Source organism: Sparus aurata, chromosome 15 (genome assembly GCF_900880675.1).
Source record: "Sparus aurata chromosome 15, fSpaAur1.1, whole genome shotgun sequence".
In the NCBI taxonomy this organism is placed as follows: Eukaryota; Metazoa; Chordata; class Actinopteri; order Spariformes; family Sparidae; genus Sparus; species Sparus aurata.
In genome coordinates, this window is record NC_044201.1 from 28,837,288 (window position 1) to 28,858,414 (window position 21,127).

Sequence of the window (21,127 nt, forward strand, 5' to 3'; positions counted from 1 at the left end):
GACTGTTGTTTGTGAACCTTCAATATGAAACCGAAAGCGTCTTAAGAAGCTCTTGCAACAAACCTCCTGACATGCATTCACTTTTGATCGTGGCACGGATACAGCTGAAAGCACTGATGCTGCCAAAGGTTTGTTCCTGTGTGTGTGTGTGTGTGTGTGTGTGTGTGATTAAAGAGAGTGTTTAATGATTGAAGAAGGCTGCAGAGCACAAGCCAGACATCTTTGATGTGCTGAAGGTTGCTTTCGGAGCGGCGACGCAGGTGTTGGTAGACCTCTATTTGTCTTTCAGTCAAGCAAACATGATCAACTCGGGCTGGAAAAATAACTTCTGGACACGGAGACACACTCCTTGAAAAATTATACTTGCACAGACAACTCCCGCACACACACACACATTGAAACACACTACTTGTACGCAACCTGTGTGACTTGTTGGAATGAGATGACTGCTTCTGACATATCAGTTTGACCCTGGCTTCACCAGGGTCGCCAGTGTGATGGCTAAACGTGTGTGTGTGTGTGTGTGTGCGTGTGGTGTCAGGGCTAATGTGGCGTACGGTGACATTCTGATAAATCTCCAGGCGGCCTGTGCTCTGCCCTTTCACAGCTGCTGACTATGTTAATGGAGAGTGCAGATACAGAGTGTGCCCTCCTGTCCCATCCGCTCTGCAGAAACTTACAGTAGAGATGGATTCGATATTTAAGCCGATGCAGCCTGCAGTCCTACCTGAGGGACGAGGCCCAGCGTTTAATTTAAATGCGCCGTGATAGAAAACAGGAATCGGTGAATGGATATCCTCGCCCTCTGCCCAGGAGTATCAGCGTTGTGCCGCGGAGCAGAACACTTAGAGGGCAAACAGCCGCAGGAAAGAAGTCCATTTGCCACCAGCTACAAATCATAGCTGCAGTGTTTTCCATGCGGTCATTGCTGCAAAAAAAAAAACAGGATTCAAGAGTCACCTTAACACATTTAAAGCTGTAAATGAAATTATAAATGCCTCTCGCGGATGTCTCCGGTGAGTTAGAGGCATCAAAGCCGGCGCTGCTTTCATCATCATTTACGCCTCTCCAAATGTCAAATGTCTCCTCTGTTCTTCCATTCTCTTTATTGTTCGCTGCCGTGGTTTTATTGTTCTGTGTTTTTCTTGGTGAAACATTCGATTTCACGGCGCACACGTACGCGTATGTATCGCATGAATAGTTGATGAGCTGATGTAATAATTATGAGAGTCAACTGAATTATATTCTGTGAATAAAACGTCTGTTTTTTAAACTAAGTAGAACAGTGATCTGGTATTAAAGTCCAAGTTCACCCAAAAATAAACATCACAGGTACACCAGGCTAATGGAAAAGTGATGTTTTATAGTCACACAAAACATTCTGGAGATTCACAGCACAAGATATAGACGAGGAAAAAAAAACATGAATTGGCGTCACACAGCTTGTCCAGCATTATTCAAGTCTCCAGATGTCTCCAGCGATCTGAAGTTGATATGAAGCCAAAATCTTCACTGTCGCTGTTAAAGTAGAACACTCACACAGTTCAACATCTGCCGTAAGTAACAGGACTGTTGATTCGATTTGAAGATAGGAGATATTTTGTAAATCCTTGACTTTTCTGTCCATCTGGTCCATCTAATGTGGAAACTGAGTGGCATGTTGGGATGATTTTTTTATGCAGATGATGTGATATTGTTGCCTCCAGATTTACAGAACTGTCTGGAAATGCCTTAAAACTGCAACGAGTGTACAAGTAAAAGTGTTTTTTTCCACCCAGGTGAAACAGATGCTCCGCTCTGTAAGTAAATGAATGATGCCGCTTCGGAGGCACAAACTGGAACAAGTGTCGATGCGACAAAACAAAGACTTCACTGTCAAAGACTCGTTGAGTCGATGGTTAGTAACACGCGTCAACAGCAAATCATTATCTCTTATGCATAATCTTTATTATTTTCATGCCAATGTTGTTTCTGTTAAAAGAAATCCTCTCCATGACTTCTGTCTTCCACAAACACAAACGTTTCTAGTGCAAATGACCCCAGAATGAATCGAACATGCCTGCATGGATTTAATCTCGCTGTATATAAAGACGATGACCCTCACCAGCACATGAAGTTACAGCCAGTGACATCCCACTGTCCATCGCAGCCTGATGTGCCATTAATAGATAGGCGTGTTGAAACGATAACCAGTCAGTGTGACAGAGGTGGTACAGGGATGAAGAGGCGGGATGAGAGGAGCGATGGTAATGTGAAACGGATGGAAAAGGAGGAATGAAAGGCTAAGAAGTGGTTAAAAATGACAGATTAAAGAGGAGGGCAATGGAAAAGACAACGAGGGAGAGAAAATGAAAGAATACAAGAGGGGAAACTGAGGAGGAGAAAAAGGCTGAAGAAAAATAGGAAAAGGTGCGGGGAGGTGAGACATTATTACTTCTGGTAAATGTGAACTCTATCTGAAACCTTGAGTGTAATTCAAAATATGAGGTTTGATTTGTTTTGTTTGATTTCTATATGTTCTTGCTCTTTTGCGAACACTCAACCCTGAATTTAACTTCTTTTCATAAGGCCTGTGAAAAATATAATCTTTTCCTCTGTGTGTGTGTGTGTGTGTGTGTGTGTGCAACAATGCGCAGCATCCATCATGCGGGGCCACAAATTGCCGGAAAAATGCTGAGTTGATTGCATAAAAAATGTAAAGTGCTTTGTGATTTTCTTTGTTTAGCTGCATTGTGCGCTTTGAATATGAACCATAAAGCATCACAATGTGCTGTGCAGAAACCAGACATCAATATGAGTCACAGATTGCAAATCAGTGCTTAAGTCTCTGAATTGGAGCCGAGTCAAAACTCAGTTCTGCAACACGGTTCCGCCTTAGAACAATATGGCAAAAAAACACATTTTAATGCATGTTAATTGCATCGTATTTGACTCATGAGGCATCTTATCGTCGGCTGTTGAGGGATTATCTTCTCTCACATTCTGCGGATGGCACATACAGTTAAAGGTGCGATATGTAAGAGTTAGCCACCTGTTGGATTCACACTCAGCAGCACTATGAAGTCACCGCTAACTGCTGGCAACTATAGCAACTAAAGCGTGCAGCTAGCAGTCCAGACTGGGGGCTTGAAGCAGCGAGAAGCTCTGGTGTTTCCACTGCTAGCACATGACATTTGGACCGGGCAGTACCAGGACTAGCTCATTAGCATGCTAAACATGTTATAAAGTTATGCAAACTAGAGCTATAAGTAAGGGATAATGTAAAGAACGGAGTCACTATCGGGAAAATAAGTCCCTTCTGGGCGAATCAGACCCCTCCGCTTCGCATCCGGGGCCGGTTCATCCTGTCGGCACCGATAGTGACTGCCTTTCATACATTATCCCGCTTATTACACGGTTACTTGCCCACACCCCATGTCAAGTTTTCTTTTTACAAAGAAAACATGACACAGTGCATCTTTTTACAGTTTATTTGTTACCGTTCATAGTGTTTTTCAGCAGAGACACTATAGTTTGCCAAACAGACGCCGCTTCGCTTCTCCCTCTTCGCTGTTTTCCTCTCTTTTTCTTTTCTTGACCGGTACGAAATACGTGAATCAGAGGCAAAAGGCCACTTTCCTTGACAACGGTCAAATATGCTTAGCAACAGTCAATTATAGGAAAATAATTGACCGCCGAATGTTGGGAAGACCAATTCAAGTGAATGGAGCATTCTACAGCATTAAAAAGAGCCGTGTAATAAGCTGGGATATGGTATGATGGTGATTTAGATATGCACAAGTTTATTAGTCACTATAGAGAGACATGAGTCATGTCAGGAATAAAGTGATATTTATTTATTTACACAACATAAAAGTGACAGAACGTTGTTACCTGCGCAGAATAACAAAAATGTAGGTTAGATGTTATAAAGGTGATTTGAGAGCAGTTACATTTTCACGTGTTGAAAGTGTTTGAGACTTGTCAACATTGTCAGACATCATAAATACAAAACGTTCCTGCTGAAATCAATGAACGATCCCAATTATGAATTTTGTAAATCAATAACACGTACACATTAAATTGTCTAACTCTCGTACACACTCTGAGCCCATCACAGTCACATCATTTCAAGTGCCGACATGTTCAGTCGTTTCGACACATTCACAGAGAGAAATGCGTCTGACTTTATTTACAGTGCCGTTTTTATTTCAAGTTGCTGAACGTCGGTCCTCCTTGAAGTGTTTTCTTTGTGTCTGCATCGTGTCTATTCATCGTTGGAGGAGTCAAAGCAGATATACAGCCAGCCAACGTCTTTGTGTGCTTATCACAAACATGCACAGATTTTTGTGAGTCAGTTAGTTTCATGTGTAAATCAAAAGACCCATGAACTTCAGGAACTTTTGCAACCGAGCAGGATATAATCATCTCTGCTATTACTGGATAATGGACAATCATGAGTCATTTACAGGAAGGCAGTGAGAAAAAAAAACACATTTTGAACCCCTTTTTGAGGCGTGGAACTTGAATTCTCTGACCCCTGTTTCCTTTTTGTTATTATGTGATAGCTGATACTTGAAGATTAGAACAGGAGGCACTTACATTTCTGTCAGAGTTGATTACAGCGGCCTGGCAGCCTCTTTGTAAAACTATCCAGCGCACCACACAGCAGCACATGTACGGTAATGCACGTGTGCAGTACGTAAGTGATGATGTAGATGTAGCAGGTCCAAACTCTGCTTTCAGGAACAGATGATGTCAATTCAAAGTGTGTTTCCTAATGAATCCCAGGTGTTTGTTGTGCACCTTGGTGCGATTCATAAAAACTGAAGAGTTTTTGTTCTTTCCTGTGGATCTTTTTGGTGTTTTCAGAGATTTTTGGCATTCAAAACTCAAAACAACAGCGTCAAATCCACCTGATTTGACCTTGAAGTGCGGCACCACTTGCCAGATCCAGACATGGCCGTTTCTTTTTGACGTGGGCAAGCTCAAACGTGACTGGAAAGTCCTCACAGAACCGAGGTTTGGCACAGCTTTTTCAGAACTTTATTTTGCGCATGCTTCGACTTCCAAACACCCCAAAAAAACAATCCTATAATTGCAACGTTTCCACTGTGTAACAATCGCCGCTTTATTCAGAAAATAATGGAGCGTGTTTGCACCTACTGTATATTCCCAGCAACAAGTGTGAATGTGAAAGAACCTCCGTCACACCTCAGCGAAACACAAACAAACACATTTACACCTCGATTATTTTTGGTTTATTCATTTAACCAGCGTTTTCTGCTGAAGTTCAAACAACAGCACCTGTTTCTGTTGGAAGCTAAAACTTCAGATGAATGTCAAAAAAGGGAAGGAAACGTAATTTTAGGTTTTCTACTGATAATTTGTGTCATGTCATCTTTACAGTTGATATACTGCAGTAAATGTAACATCCTCATTAATTATAAATCCTGTTGTTTGCCTCTCACCATGAGCAGGTAGCATGTTGAGTTTATAAGATTTTAGCACTGAAACAAGCTGCCGTCGCTGCTGGAAACCCTGATGAGAAAACAGTAAAAAAGCAACACACAGTAACTTCTAGAAATCGGTACAACTTTATGTCCCAACTTTCAGGCTCAGTACAATACGCTGTGTTTTCATTACTGGAGCTTGTATCAGTGGCTCGTTTCTACAGTAACTGCAAATGTTCTTACACGGAAGCAGCGACACTAAAAGCTCCCCGTGATAATCACGCCTTCTCCAGAGGAAAACGTCTGCTGAAAATAAAACCGGACTGGCAGCTTTCATGGCGCTACGCTGCGGCTTTGATCCCAATTATCTTCGCCGTATAAACTTGGAGGCTGTGCAGCAGCTGTGTCGTGTTTGCTGCGCAGAAAAGCATTTAGGTTAATAAGGCTACCTTAAGATCACAACGGCACATCAAAAGATCTGAATAATGAATGTAGTCGAAGCTGCCGTTTGACTATGGATTGACTATAATCTGTATTATATAACCACCAAGAGTGAAATCAAGTTGTTTTGATGCAGAAACAACCTTTCACTCACAAGGAAGGAGCTGCGATCATATTTTGGCAGGTGAAATGCTGCCTTTTATGAGTTGTATTGGCCCTTTAAAGGTATATTAAGAACTCAACCCTGCATATTTGCCTCCTAGCATTTCTGCTAGCTGAGAATGACAGGCGTGACATGTTTATTTTTACTCCACTACACTAACGGAGCCAAAGTTGCGCATTTTGAAAAATTGATTTATGCTCTGCAGAAACGTACCGATGATGTTCAGGGTGGTTTTTTAAATCACGCACATGAAGCATGACAGTTTGTGCTCTTTCCAGTCTGTTTGCTTTCCATCGCTCCTCTGTGAGATGTGAGAATCCAGAGTTTAGCCCTCCTAAGTTTCCTTCACAAGCTGAGCTTTCCTTTTGACCAGGGTGATGTCGGTTCTCCGTGATGTTGATCCCCAGGAAACTACCAACTGTTCATCTGCTCCACCTCAGCTCCACTGATGCGGACAGAGGTGTGTGTATCTAAAGAATACCCTAACGATTAGGTGTTGTACCTCCATTAACTTGAAGACAAACTGGAGACAGATACACGTCTACATCTCAAACTCAAAGGCATCCAGTTTATTGTGCAGGCTCTCTATTCCAAGAACTGTAGTCTCGAAGACCAAGCTGAGAGCGCCGCTTTAGAGTAATCATTTTTACGATAATCTAATCATTAATTCATCAGCATTTATTTGTGTATTAACCTCACGCTTACCAGGAGCAGAATCATTCGTATCCAGTCTCATCGCGGGCTGGACTGAGCTCCAGGCAACAGTGAGGAAAAAAGAACTGGAGTAAAGACTGAAGCACGGCGAGGCTTTCCTATCAGCCACGCTTGCTGTTTATTATGGAGCTAAATGAAACTAGGTGGCAGACGGGTGAGAGGCTTCAGCGCTCTGAGATCCAGCGACATTCATCTGCATTAGGACCACTTATTATAAAGGCGGCAATTTATTTTCTCCGATTCCTTTTTTTCTTCTGAGGTTGAATAAGTGAAAGAGAAGTGAGGGAAAAAAACGGCGGAGAGGAAGGAAAAGAGAATTGATTTTGCAGGATGAATAGGGCTAATGCTGTATAATATTTATCTCCCCTAGATTAACGAACCGCCGGGTGCCTGGAAAAAAAAAGGGAAGCTTAATTGAACATCTCCAGCATCCCTCTTTTCCCGGCTGTCGGCTGCTCACGGCGTGCCCTTTTCCTAGCTTTTTCTCGCTTTCCATCCCTCCCCTCCTGCCAGGACTCCGACAGAATGGATGAATCTGGCTGCAGTCGTTCATCGATGGAAGAGAGAAATAAAGAGAAGATAAATAATGCCGGTTGAAAATGTTGGCGTTTTTATTACGACTGGCGCCGTTTCAACGCAGATTTGCATTTGGAGCGTATTTCAACTCCAATGAAGATGCACAAGAGAACACACACACACACACACACACACACATCGCCAGACACTCAGGGAGACAAACTGACACACACACACACACACACACACACACACACACACACAATGTTTGCAACATGCAAAGGCACACACGCACAACATTCACACTGTAAAAGTAATGTGACAGGCAGCAGTGTGTGAAGAGCTTCACTGGTGTTAATAAACTACACAGACACTCTGTATACACACCTTCACACACACACACACACACACACACACACACTACAGTTGTGTATTCAACAAGTTCTGCCAACACACTCATTGCACCTGGATTATTTTAAGCACACACGTCACTGCACACAGGATTCAGCTCCGGTTTCTCTGCAACCATGAACACGTTCATTACCTCCACCGAGGAGGTTTATCTTGTTTTTTTTCACAAAGAAAAAAAACAACTTTTAGAGCGTCTCTTGGTGAAGGGATGGATCCATTTTTGGGTACGATTTGATGTGGATCCGACGTCGCAGCAGCCTCAAAAATGAGACAAAGGAGAGAGAGAGACCACGCAGAGCCGAGGTAACATGACATCGTTTCATTAAAAATAAAAATAAATGCAGGATGACGCGTCTTTCAGCAGATCAGTATGTTTATGTGAGAGGATGAAGGAGTGCATGTACGAACGACAAGCAACACAACCAGCACACAGCAACAAGGTGCAGCCTGCCAGCCGACACATCTGGTGGTTAAGAAGATGTTGCTGATTTAAAATTTAGAGCGATGGCTGAGAGTTTGATATCAGATTAGGCTTGACAACATTTAAAGGGGACTGATGACGTATGAGCTCCACTTGTAAGATTGTTGTTAAATGTATTTTGTGTGCTGAGTGTTTTTCAAGGTATCGGGAGTTAGAAAACTTCAGTATTGTGACAACACTAATAGCTTCCTGTATGAATCTGGTTAACAAACCATCTGCAGCGCTCAGGCTGTGAAGGAACGTTCACTTCCACGTGAATTGTTTCAGGTACAATTTCATTAATAAAACACACATTAACACTCGGTGGTGAGTTGAGATTGTTCCTCGTATCTTTCCCATTCTGCTTTGTACGTCGAGGCAAGAATTAACGTGGTCACCTTCTCTGACACACACCAGCACCAACCTTGGGGTGAGAAACCGACGCTGCGTTCTGTCGGATCGATCTGGACTCATCTCTTCCTCTGTGTCCGACTTTGTCTTCTTCGCAGATTCGTGGTTGAAGCTGACTCCAAACTTTTCCCGTGTTAGACGTTCTCCTCCGTCTCTCTCACAGTGCGATGATGATGACATTAGGACAGGGCAGCGCGGCTGCGGGGAACATTATTCTTTGCTCTCGTCCCTTAAGCGAATGAAAGGCAGGATTTGCATCATCCTTTCGTCTCTCTTCCCACTCGGAGCCCCGGCGGATACACTTTGATCAGCCGTAATCAGTGTTTCACTTACGTGCAAAATGTACACACTTGGCCACGTTCTTCTTTAAGAGGTCTTTGTTCTGACTCCTGTATAAACACAATTATGTTGTTTTAATTACTGCATTTCATGCTGCTCAGGACCTTTTGAAGTGTAACGCCTTATGGCGAGTCTCAAATGACTTTGAGGGACGGTTTCAGAGGCGGTGATCTTCGAAGTTAATGCAAAGTCTTTTTTCATTGGGACAGTTTGAAGTTTTAAGAATTCAAATTTTGTGAATTCACTTGCTGAGAGTGCAACCAGCTCCTGAAGGCTGTGATGGCTCACTCTTTGCCTCCGTAATGTCCAATAATGGCTAAAATCCTAAAACATAATCTTGAATCCTATTTTTAGATAAAAAAAAATAAAAAAAACTGATAATCAGTGCCTGACAAAAGCATTTCTCCTCCTTCTCTTCCATCATATGGCTCTGAGATTTGTTGGATATAAAAGTCATCAAACATACAAAGAGGAATTGATGTTGTGTGCAGTCCGAAGTACGACACTCATCAATTTTACAGACATTTGATTTATACCAGCAGTCTGTATTTTTGGGCCACAGGGAATTTTTTTTGTTCTTGTTTCACAGTTGTTCACTTTGACAAATCGGCATCAAGACTGACTGCTTCACTTTATTCAATCCTGTGAGTATTCATCGATAAGAAGCCTTGGGGGGAATCTGCGCACATCCACAAAAGAATTACAAACACGTCTGGTGTATTTCAACAGAGCTTCTGAAGGATGTTCCAAGACGAGCTGGAGGATGTTGCTCGGGAAAATGAAGTTTGAAGCCGCTTTGACTCGGACCTGGGTGACCTGAGATGGATTGACGGATAAGAAGAGCTTTTCCTTAAAGAAAAGAGCTTTTATCCTTCCGTCCGGTGATGCCTTCTCGCTTCCATCACAGGAGAGCAGGCAAATTCTATTTACGTTATATTTCTTATATTCTTTTGGAAACAGATAAGTGCAAAGGTAAACTGAATTTACCCACAAAGGAGGCGGGTGAGGAGGTCGGCATTAATGCGTCTCTCTCTGAGCTCTGTTGTGGGGTTTTAAGTGAACAGGTGGAAGGAACGCTGAGAGAGTACTTCCCAAAACAGAAGCCCTCCTAATGGATTCTCCCAAAAGGCTGTTCACGAACAAACACTCGAAAAACATTTCATTGTGCCTCGTCAACATTTGTATAGCGCTAATGTAGAAATGTAGAATGGAAGTGCTTTTTAATGAAACATGATGCCGTCTGAAGTGAATGGATGTTCTGTCTAATTGGGAGTCGAGCTGTGCGGCGTCCAGCGTTGCCTCTTTCTGATGTCTGCCGAGCGCCACGCCGGCTTTAATGCTCGAACCTGAATCCACTTTGATGCACTTAAATTTACAAAGACACACTAATACACTTACAACAAAGGTCCAGTACTGAAGCTGTCACGCTGGAACCGACAGTCGACATATTCAGTCCTTGACGCATGAAGATGTTACAACATCCATCCACAGAGCTTCCACTAGACTTTTTTCATGAAATACATTTTGATATTTCACAGATAAAAGGTGCTGATTTTGTTCATGCTACAAGAATAAGCAGATAAGCAGTAGGTGGGGCTGATTCACCTGTCAGAAAAAAACTAAAAACACATGAAACCATTGCAGAGGAAGCGGTCACAACAGGGGATGTGATTAAAAACGCACAGGACACTCAGGAGCTCAACATCTGTGTGAAGCGATGCTCGACTCAGTGGAGCAGAAGCTTCAGATTAAAGCTGAAGAAGATGATCTCAAGAGTTAAATGTTCACTCAGAATTAAAATTTAAACAGGTATTAAAACCTCTTCAATCAAGTGGGAAAAGTTTTTGATTTTCACCGTTTCCAGGAACATTTTTTTAGCAAGATAGTTGAAAACATGTTGATGATAACGCGGCTACTGACAGCAAATGTGAATGTGGGTCATTTGTAGACATTTGCAAACATTATAATTAATATTTTCATCATCTACACTTGATCTATAATGTCTACGTGTTTTGCTTTTTGAACCCACCTCCCAACAAAAGTCCTGTCAGCTCACTTTGACGCTCAGGTTCACAGGAGATCTTGTCCGGTCGAGTGTGTTTCATGTCTTCTGTGTGTCCTGTGGTTATTTTCATGCGTACTGAAATACAAATTAAACTGAATATTCTACAAATAATTCTGTTCTCATTCCCACGTCCCTTTTTTTAAAATAGAAATAAAACATTTGAATACAAAACAGGACAAAAAAAACAACCACTTAATGCCTTTTCAAAAGAGGCTCCAATTATTTCTTGAATAAAGATATCCAGCTTTAAAACAATTAGAATAAACGGTGTTAATAGAAACCCTCCTCAGCCACTTGACTTCTGTTTGTAAGTGACTGTTTTTAGCCACTTTTCTCATGAAAAATCATAAATTACAGGTTACCAATACTGACGGCAGGTATTTGGACGAATAAAGAGGCTGTTATTTAGCATCCTGCTGCTGGGACTTGCTGATTTTGTTGGTTAATTGCTCAACATGCTTTATTTCTTTGGAGTTCACCTCACAAACATCTTTAAAAGGCCGAGCCTTCAAGTCGAATATTGACTGTAACCTATGGGAAACACCTAAACTACGTTCAGAGCTTAATTTTGTTTTCAAAGTCGGCCCTCTGGCTATGAAAGATAAAAGTAGATGTTGGCAGTACAAAGCACGCTGCTAGCAGAAGTAACCTTACTTTGCTTTGAGTTCGATATTTTCAGAATTCTCTCCAGCTCCGCTCAACAAAGAATTAAAAATGTACTGAATGTTTCTGTGTGAACGTTATCTGTGTCAACACGACTGGCTCCTCTCAGCGCCGCTCGGTGAGAGTGAATAAACAGCTCTGTTGACAGGAAGCGTTTGTATTTACTGCGGGTCTGTTGGAACATTTTTCCAAAGTGGGAAAAAAAGGAGTCTGCACACCAAGTTAGTAGTTAGTACGGGAAATTTAAATCTAACATGGATCCGAATGAAAATTAGAAAGTTAAAGACCCTGAACGACTGAATAATAAACCACAGAAATATTTTGGATGAAGAAACAAAAACTGAATATGTTTTTTTTTTTTGCAGAAAGACCGCAGTGATCATTGGTTACTGTTTATATCACAACACACTTGTCATTATGTTTAACATTACTCAACTAGAGATTCATTGCTATTCATTGTATTGCTGAAGGTGCTGCAACGGTGAAAACATAATTTTTTTGGCAAGAGATTTCACATGTGCAGACGAGAACGCAGTCAAATTCTGTTGGTAAAACACGTCTGATTACATCCTGAATTATTACACGGTTACTTGCCAACACGAAAAAATAACTTGACACAGGGTGTCTTTTTACAAATTATTTGTTACTGTTCAGTGTTTTTCAGCAGAGAAATATAGTTCACCAAACCGACGCCGTTTCTCTTCTCCCTCTTCGCTGCTTTCCTCTTTTTCTTTTCTTGACCGGTGACGACAACTCAGCCTTTTGCCAAGAGTTGAAATCACTGTATTTTCCAAAAATATTAAAGTGAATGTGAAACTCATCCATACTGGTGGCCTAGGAGTACGTTTTTTTTCCGATAGGAAGTAGACTACAGATCAGCTGACGTCTTAGCGACTGAAGACGCTGGGGTGATAAGTGACCGGACTACTTGTGGAGCAAAGATTTTAGAGTGCAGAGTGCTACGAAATACGTGAATCAGAGGCAAAAAGGCTTTCCTTGACGACGGTCAAATATGCTTAGCAACGGTGACCACCGAACATTGGGAAGGCTCATTCAAGTGAATGGAGCATTCTACAGCATTAAGAAGAGCCGTGTTATAAAATATATTAATATAATATACATCCCCCAATGATTCAAACACAAACCAGAGCACGTCTTATCTTACAGACATGAACAGAACCTGTCTGATGGCAAAAATACCACTTGTGGTTGGATTTAATTAAAGTGTGCAGTAATATAAGCTACTGTGGTGCAGTTTCATCCCAGCACGTCTTAGTTTCTCATGTATTTTATTGTCTTGAAGGCACAATACTTTTCCTATTTGTGTTTTTTAGAAAATGTACCAGCTACCTTCGCTCGGCTCACACAGCGAGACTGAACTGCATCTATCTGTCTTGGTTGCCCTGAAGGCTCATGACCTCGACCTCTCTTTTTCCATCTCTGTCCATCTACCCCCTCCTCTCTCCCTCCCTCCACCCGACCATCCATATCCCCACGCTGTCTCCTCACTCCACCTCTCCATCCATCCATCACTGCGGGCTGCTGGAGGTATAAACATTTCATGTAGTTCGTGTCCACGGGGCTACACATCTCCCTCATACCGGAATCCCACCACTGCGCTGCTCCAGCTTTGACCCCCCACCTCGCAGCCCTGCAGCGGTCAATCCGCACAACCACCACTGTCAGACCCGGCAGGGTTTGCCGCTAATGGTCGGCCTTGGCAAGGCAGCAGCTAGCCAGAAGGGAGCTTGTGGACGGGGCTAACCAGACTGCAATACCTTTGACAGAGCGGAGACGTAAGAGAAGAGAGTCAAACCAGAAGTGATTAATATCTGATGAAGGATTCCGCTCTCTGCTCTGTGGGCCTATCGCTGAACATCTCAGAGGGATTTTTTTTCCAAATTCAAGGCTGTTTTTTTTTTAAGTAACACAGCTAATGAGTCCAACAGGTCCCATTAGTGAACAATAACAAAAAACTCTCGCATCACTGGTAGTAATTTTCACATTGTTGAGGGACGTTGGTGTGGCTGCTCGGCACTGGAGGGGAGTAATAAAAAATGTTGAATTGAGGAACAGCCGAGGGGGGAGAACTGCGGGCAAAAATGGTTTGATTTTATTAACCAAAAATCTAAATGACACAGAGGAGAAAACCAAATGTCCTGGGGAGAATTAACAAGGAGCAAATACGCTAAAAAAACTGTAAAAAAAATAAATAATTACAACTGAAATAACAGATACTAAACACAATCGTGTCCTGTGAGGCTTCATTTATCCCCCCTGGCTACGACCTAATTGGCCTAAAACTCTACATGGAGGTTTAAGCGGAGAAGGAACATCAGGACCCTGAAACCTGAATTAATAAACTCTTCCTCCCCCATGATGATTTCACGCTCCCACACTTTAGCTAACAGTGTGAGGTCACACAGAGGAAGAGACCAATCAATTAGAAAACATTATTGTTAATACAGATCTGTCTCATATCATATCTTATTGATTTTGTTCTATATAAACCCAATAACTGTTGGATCCACATGGTGCCCAGATTGCTCGTAGGAAATGTCGGGAATCTTGACATATGGAAAGTTATAAAGGGAACCTTTTCACAATAAAAGCATGTTATCGACGCAGTCAACACTGAAGTACTGCTACAGACAGCCAGAGCATCATGAATGGAATTTTGACATTTGAAAATACATTCTTATACTTCAGCAAATTGAGAGGCATTCAGCTAATTTACTTAATGAAAAAAAACACATTTAATTTTACACTATAAGTTTTTAGAAGACAGGATGCAAAATGGACCTTGTTTAAATGATGTACCTGGTACATGCAAGTCCGCCTACTATATAAATTATATTCTTAACTCTGAATGTATCATATTTTAGAACATTTAATGTGTAAATCTTTATCTACAGTAAAAATAGTAATAATAAAACAGATTGGGTAAAATGTACAATGTGAAACAGAGTGAACATCTCCACCACTGGACTTCATTTCTTTTTTATCAGTTATAATTTGGAATGAAACCGAAGTAGTAAAAGTAAAAGTGAAATGATTTTGTTCCGCTCTGACCTGCAGGGGGGCTGCAGCCTGAACCCGCACACTACTCGATTCCAACCTAAAAGGCAGTGAAACTGAGCGGATCAGCTGGAGATTTCATCTTCATCAAACCATTTACAATCAAATGTGACATTAAACTAGTAACCAGCTCACTAACTTAGGAGCTCCTTTGAAAAACAAAACTGCTCCTAATGGGGTCCCAGTGGCTTCACAGTCCATTTCAGTTTAGTTTCCTCCTTTATATCGGGCGTCTGTCTGTGCTCCGCCAGCCTTGGTGTTCAACGCCACGTCTGATGGGTTAAATGTCTTTTAGCAGATACTGGGCTAATTTAAACCACTTCATTTAGCCACGTACCTCCTGAAGTGAGGAGTTCTGTGGCAGCTGGAGGCTCAGTGTGAATGATTAACTGCTCTAATAAAAAATAAAAAAGTTCTAAAACCTTTTTTTTTTGAATCCTCATTTTAATCATCTCAGCAGCAAAAGTCAGAAACCACGTTACTGTCCGGACAACTTGTTGGTCAACGATGGAGCGCTCTGATGGCGTCAAAGTGTGAAGTCAGATTCTCCGCCGCAGTTTATCCGCAGGCAAACATTTGCAATAAAAATACTACAGCTAGAAAAAATAGTTTAGATATTTCTACATAAATATCCCAAATATATCCGGGAGGAATCATTTCAGCACTGTCAGGACTTTAAATCACACTCTGTAATGTGCAAAAGCACCGGCTCCCTGATTTTAAAGCAATACAGACGAGGCAAAAATAGAAGAAGTCGTGATTTGCTGAAAGTCTAAAAGAAAAAAAGAAAAAGTTTTGTTACATCTTTCATTTCTTATTGTTCTTCTTGCGCCCCCTTCCAATTTTTCTTGCAACCCCTTCAGGGATCTCAAGGATGGAAACCAATGAAGGGTCCGACATCGATCAACCACAGACTCAGGCCTTCTAAAGTGCCCTTGAGCAAACCCTCTGAATCCCATCATCTCCAGGGTTGCTGCTACTGTATTAACTCTTCTGGAAAGTGAAAACAGATTTTTTCCCCCGGTCTTATTGAAACCACAAGTCCTGAAGAGACGCTAGATGTGTGGTTAACTTGAGAGAAAAAGAAAACACACTTTTCACGGATCATCATCACCATCATCTTCTGTCGAAGGATCTGATGATACGTGACGCGAGAGGGAGGAAGGAAGTTATTGTCATGTAAACAGAACATGAAATTTTAATATGTTCCCTCATCCATGAACAGTTCTTCGCATTATCAGAGTTGATGTTAACCAAATCTAATCTCATAGGATAACTATGTTGCTGTTCTTGTTGCTATCGGTGTCTCATGTTTTGGAATTCATTCATTCATTCATTCATTTTTAAATTGCGAGGCCTTTTCTACTATTTGTTTTGAAATATGCCAAATACAATTCTCCAAATCCACAATTCTATTTGACTATTTTCTTATTTTTTTTTCCATCTGGATTTGTAAACATCAGATCACTGTTTTTTACATTTTCCATTTCTTTTCAACTTCTTTAAAAAAAAGTAACAGCATCTTGAGTTTATCCTGGTGGCTTTTTGCAGGTTTAGGCAATCGGCAACTTGAAATAACATTCACCAAAAATAAAAAGATTCCAGCAGGGATTCAACGGGAAAAAAACAACAAAAGATAGAAATTCAGTTTGTTGAAAAATGCAGTTTGAATTGAGTAAATCATCTTCTTAAATAAACCAATAAAGGTTCTCTGGAACAGAAAGAGAAACTCGATATCTCCAACTCTGCAGGAGTTACCTCCTTTGTGCACGCGGTGTCTGAAAGTTCAACTGCAGGCTATCGCTAAGCTAGCTGTACCGTCTTTAAAGTGTTGGTTGGAGGTCAAGAGAAAAAAAAAGTACTGTGAGAATTCCAGTTCACATAACTTGTTACACATCATACAGCTGCGATCTATCAAGTTGACTGTAGTCTTGTTTGGTCTAGTTGAAGTCCAGCGCATATTTATCTAACAAGGTGAAACTATGCAGACGCCCAAACACCTTTAACACGGCATGACGACATTATATAGGAACATCTACGGTCCAGCAGCATCAGAAGGAACCTGCGTGAGAAAAAGAGCAACATGTAGCATGAAATGAGTTCATGACGTCTGTACAGACAAAGTCCATGTGGGCTAAAGAGGATTCTGCAGCGTGGTTCATTCAGTGAAGCGTCCACTATCACTCACTGCTCATGTGTCACGTGCGATACAGACGAGGTAATATCAGGTGGCGGAAATGAGCCGCCGCTCTTTTCACGGAATTACATTCCACTGAGGAGAACGGGACATAACTGATTTTTGGTTGTTATCTTGTGAACTGCTTTAAGGTGATTGCACACTCGTGCAGTTGTTTGGGTCCTAAAGTCATCTCATACTGCGTTATCCGTGCACAGGAGCTATATGAATTTCTATTAGGTGGATCAAGAGACGGAGAGAGGCGGTGAGGTAAAGAAGCAGAGAAAATTGCATCACAAATTGCTGCAGCACAGACAGCTTTTGCAGCAGAAATACATTTGTGCTTATCTTTGTCCCCTATAAACTACATGATGTGACTTTAATGTTGGAGCTGGTGGATAAAAGTCAGAAAGTCCACTTCCTACCTTAGACAAAAAACAATTTCAACGAGACATTTCTTCTTTTTTGTGGCAAATGTTGCATAAAATGTGTAATTCCATTCCAGGATTGACGTGTATCTTGTCTTTGAGATGCTGAGATGCTGTGATAGGAACATTTTCAGCAACAGAGAACAAAATGATGGTGAAGAACTCATGCTACAAAGGGTTGACAAACTTTGATATTATTTAAAAATTATGCATAAAAATCTGCAGCTTTACTAAAAGTTATCTTTGTTATAAACATCTACCGTGGTATTATGTTTTTGGATTTCTATGTACCCTTTCATATCTAAAATATAATAAAGTGGAAATATTGAGTGTTACTGTCAGTCCCACGGAATAAAAAAAAACTTTTGGTGCCACTCCAGAAACTTTAATAGAAATCTGTCAATCTGGGCTCATTCAGAAGAACCTGTGTGGATACAAACCTCTGAACTTTTATGTGACACATTAAAAGGTGTCACCTAATTGGGATTCCTTCTTCGAGTCGATTCTGTTTGTCTCCTGTTCCAGTTATTCTAATGACGCTGCATGTGTTCTGTTAAAAAATGTTGCTGGAAGTTTTCATCATTGTGTCAAAATAATCCTTTGGTGTATTATTGAGTGTTGTGGGTTAATGGCGTCATCGAACAGCAGGGTAGTCACACCTACGGCTTTTCTGCCACAGTGACTTGATGTTCTCTGCAATTAGGTGAAAAAAGATTGTAGACGTATATGTGTATCGGTAAAAATCCAATATTTTGAAACGGCTCAATAAATTGATTACCAGCAACTTCAAAAACAACGTAAATCCCAAAACAACATGCCGCAGCGCAACAGCAACGGACCTTTGTCGTGTGGTCAGTTTGGTTAGGTTCACGTAGGCAAGAAAATTACCAGGAAAACCTAGTTGTGTTCAATCACAGTGATACTTCTGTAACTTCAGTGACAAAACGTGCCTACGTTACGTAACTTAACTGCTGTAGTAACTTGAAATAACTCACCGTTGACTCGACCTGTGCTTTTTTATCCTGACCCCATTTTATCCCCAAATATGGACTTGCAGCTCTTTAAACTCTTCTCCTCACTCCCTCCTTTGCAGCCGTCATTATCGCTACAGCCACTAGAGGTCGCCATCGAGAAATGTAAATTTTAGTTCTTAACAAGCTGCTTCATAGTCGACCTGTATGGTTATTTCTCTGATGAAGACAAGCTGGTCTACCTGGTTGAATGTCTTGAAGAATTGGTGGGGGATGTGGGAGAAGCAGTACAGTAGCACGATGTAATATTCTTGTTTTAAATTACTTTAGATTTCCTTTATGCAGGGTTTGTAATGTTTGCAGATTGTATTTTCCAAGGAATTTTTTTTTGTTATTGGATGTCTTGTCTGACAGCCTCCACTATTTTTGGAACCTTTATACATATCCACACAACAGGATCGATCAGTTTATCAAAAAGAAAACAAGTGATGAAAATAGTCATCAGAGCTCCAACAAATAATAAAATTAACACTGTTACCAGCAAATGAAAAGTAGCTCTGTCATTTTTAATGTTTATGCTCCAGTTTGAGAGCATGCAACGACAGTACACTTGTTCTATCACAATAAGGCAACTTTTCACTAATGCTCAAGGTTATGCTTTTTTTCCTTTCCTTGTGGTGTGTTAACAAGAAGCGGGAAGAGAGGAGAGGCAGATGAGTCAGAGGAAATGGAAATTAAATGTGAGGAAACAGGGGAGATGTAAGTGGAATGGAGGTGAAAGGAGGGTTATTTTCTGGATTGCCTGTCCACCTCGGAACAACAACACAATGGCAGCAGTGCTAGAGAGTCGAGGAAACATGTAGGTGGCTGCATGTATGTGTCCATAAAGTCTCCAAAGCAATCTTGTATCCTTCAGCGGAACACATCTCACATGTTTGTGTCTCCATTTTCTGTTTATTCGAACACAAAAACTCTGTCATTTGTCTCGACTCGTGTGTGAAGACGTGCTGCAGGCTCATTCATTGATCTGACACTTCATTCATATTCAAATTAGCAGCCTGATCTATACTACTTTCTCTTCCACCTCCGTGATCAATGGCTCATTTTGCAAAGCCTCTGTGTGTTTATTGGGAAGTAAGCGATGTAAAAGCCGGAGGGAAATGTTTCCAGACGGCTCGCTGACAATGGCCCCGAGAGAATGCAGGTGGCAAAAACAAAAAGATATGCGGTGACTAATTACCCCTTCTTCTTTTAATTGCTGTAATCCAAATGTGAACCACGTTCACCTGTACAGCCCTTTTCCAAGTGACATAAATATTTGATTTCCACTCGCACTAATGCGCTAATGACAGATTTTCTTACTCCGCAAGTGGTAATTCAAGTCACCGAGCATAAAAGCAAGTGAATGTGCTCATCAGCTCCGCGCTGAAGTGTTCATTTGACTCCCAAGAATGTTCAATTTCATAACAGCTATTGAATATAAAGAGGATGCAATAAGCCCGTCGCTTTGGTTGGATATTTTCAGTTTGCCGTGAGAATTGCTGATATGGGTGACAAATGGCTGCATAGTGATAGAGACAATTGCGCTGATACCCCTGATCGCATTTGCTGTGCCATCTGTGCGAGGAAATTGGTTGAAGGGCTTTTAAATGCAGAATAAATGACAAACAGAAACCCAGTATGGTGTTCGGTTCTATTAAACTGCATGGTTAATGATGACGGGGACGGAGGAAGATACAAATACAATGTGGCTCAGAACGAGCTGTCGGTTCATTCATTTCAACATTTAACAAGACAGCAGAAATAATTCCCATCTATTCTGTTTGGTGCTAATTCCTTAGCTTCTGACTGAACGTCAGCTACTTATCTTTTCAATAACAGAGCGTGACGCTGAGCTTTGAGAGAGTTCTCCACCCAAAATGTTATACACTGACCCCCGGTAGGCAGGAATCGTTTGGAGCTGCAGCTGCAAGTCAGTGACAACAGCAGCACAGAGTCACAGTGTTAAACCACTTCTGCAGCAGCAGCATCTCTTCTGCTCTTCATCCACGTTGATCACATCGAGTATTACCTCCCAACCCTTGAGGTACATTGGAAGAAGAAAACGTGCCTATGCTACGTAACTTATCTACTGTAGTAAGTAAGGGATAATGCCCGACGAGGTGTCCATAAACAGGAGTTAATGGACGACACGGAGGCCTAAGAACCGTCCGACGCGCAGTCCATTAACTCCTGTTTATGGACACCTCGAAGGGCATTATCCCGCTAATACCATGGTCACTTGCCAAAGAAAAGAAATGCGGACCATTAATTTACATTTTAATGCGTTTTACAATCAAAATATGAAGTTTTTCACAAGCCATAACTTAGTTTCCCTGGTAACGCCTGAGGGTTTGACTAATACCTGGAACAATCATTACTCTCCCGTAAGATTCTTATGCAACGGAGACGTTGTTCACTCCTCCAGTAAATAGGACGGATCATAGATACGACTTGATAACGGGAGATATTCTAGTCCGCTCAGCGATGAGCCAGAAAGCTAACACTATGCTAGCAAGATTCAAAGTCAATAACATTGCGTACGGTTGACAAACAGTAAATATAATTTGACAGTATGCTAGCTAACACAATTAGCTAACTAACCAGGCATGTCATTGTCCCCAAATCAATAGCAAGATTTTCACGAACTAATGATCGGCCGTGTGTAACGTTACTGTGGCCGCAGCCTGAAGCAGAGAGCTGAACAGTGAACGGGATGTGAGATTATTCGCGTATCAGTAAGTTTAGAGGGGAAGTGAACTTTCTGCAGCTTGTGTGTTACAGTCGCCACCCTGTGGTGTTCAGAGGATAAGACACTGA